This window comes from Cyprinodon variegatus, unplaced genomic scaffold, assembly GCF_000732505.1.
Source record: "Cyprinodon variegatus isolate N-32 unplaced genomic scaffold, C_variegatus-1.0 Scaffold519, whole genome shotgun sequence".
Taxonomy (NCBI): Eukaryota; Metazoa; Chordata; class Actinopteri; order Cyprinodontiformes; family Cyprinodontidae; genus Cyprinodon; species Cyprinodon variegatus.
Genome location: NW_015150972.1, coordinates 104,015 through 106,107, shown reverse-complemented (window position 1 = coordinate 106,107; position 2,093 = coordinate 104,015).

Here is a 2,093-nt window from a genome sequence, read left to right as displayed (position 1 = left end):
GCTAATAGATTGTACATTAATGAATGTTTACACCAAGATAGTGTCATGAAACTTTAATGAATGTTTACAAGATTCAAACATATGTAAGCTGCAAGATTGAACGATCAAGAAGGTCTTAATGGACAATGATGTCAGAACAAAGGTAAAGAAATCATTTAGTGTTGCTGGAGAAAAATGAACCTCAGCCTAGATGTGGACTTGCATGCTTTTCTGCTGCCCTCTTGTGGATTTCTTTAAAACATGCATAGAGGTAAATGACCTTTCATAAGTGTTTCACTCAGATAAGACTGGACTCTACTTCAAAGAGTCAGATCCGTGCTTCTAATTTGAAAGAACACAGATTTATTATATGATTTTATGACATTAATTTCAATAGGATATTGGCTTTCAGATCAAATGCCCTATTAATTCAGGCTTGGTTCTATTTTTAACTGGCAACTATGCTACAATGACGCAGCTATTAATGTTTTAAGAAATAAGTAAGGAACATCATTACTGGAAAAAAGTGAAATATTTACTAATAAATTAAAAACTTATTTCAGTGCATGGTTTCAAGATTTGAGGAAACCATCCATTTATGGTTCTATGCTGTAAAGCAGGCGTTCTCAAACCTCATCCTAAGGAACCACTACCCTGCATGCTTTAGATCTGTGTTGCAGCACACTTGACTCCTCAGCAACCAAGAAGTGCTGCAGAAGCCTGTTAATCATTCCCTTATGTAATTCAGGCGTGTGGAAGCAAGGAGTCTTCTAAAACATGCAGGACAGTGGTACTTGAGCAGAAGGATTATGAACCACTGCTGTAAACAAACTATTAAGCACACATGTATATCAACTATGGTGCATTAGCTTATCTTGTAATACTGTAAAGGATTGTTGTAAACGAAGGAGATAGTGGTAATCCCCGGAAGTCAAATGTGCTCTAGTGAATTGCATTTTATAAGCTGAAAACATTTTACCTCCTATTCCCATTTATTTTGATTCGTAAACCACTTTGTGTTAACTGTTGTAAAAAAAATAGTGTATATGGCTCTGATGTCAAACCAAGGTAACTTTTAGCATCTTCCTGCTGATAGATGTTAATAGGAATCCTATTTTTACACTCCTCTGAATAATAAAAGGAGAAACCATATGGACACTAAAACACTCAAATGCTTATTACTGCAGAGGAGCTTTTTGCATGTTTCCAATGGTATTTAAAAAAGGTATCTTTATAGATGCGTATCATGTCTTTGAGGTTGGAAGGTTATTTTGCCATCACCCAACTCTTTAACTCCCTCAACAGATTCTCCATACGGAACTGTCTTTTTATTACACTTCTACAGTGAAACGAACACTAAAAAAGATTCGAGCAGTTATGTTTCTCTGGCAACAAGAGCCCCCCTCTGAAAAAAAAAATCCGACAAGTACAATTATAAGTAATGTGGTTGATGACAGCAAAAAGTGTAGAAAAATCAGAGCGAGTGGTACAGTACATCGGCGAGTGGTACAAGCACTTTAGTATGTACAGGTCATGGGTCTGTAACCTGTGGCTTTGGAGCCACAAGTGGCTCTTAAGACACTTGGTAAAGACTGTTTATCGCTGTGGCTAAAAATAATGAGCATGTTAATCTTTGTAAAAACCGATAAATTAACAGATGCTCGTTAGTGTGCTGAATGCTACTTTCTGCACTGGCTAATTGCATTAAATTTCCAAAACAAATTTACTTTAACCATAAGAGAATGTTTTTTTATTTATCTTTTTTTAAGCAGGCAAAATATCTTCTTGTTTCCGTTTCAATAAGGCATTAAAAATGCATTTATTGTCATGTTGGGATTCAGGTTTCTAACCCACATGCAGAACACCCAGGAGTCAGAGTAAAGTTTAACAATTTATTAAAGGTTTGCACAAGGTTGTTTCACAGATTCTTGAATCAATGATAAACACAAGGTTAGATGACACATGCTGGAATCAGGTCCGGGACTGGTCACACAAGGGCTCTCTGCAGAGAGGGACAGTTAGGTTAGCCAGGCAGCTAATGATCTGGTAGCTGAGAGAATGTGCAGATCTGTACCTGTTCAGAGATTCTGGCTGAGCGGCAGAGGAAGGGAACC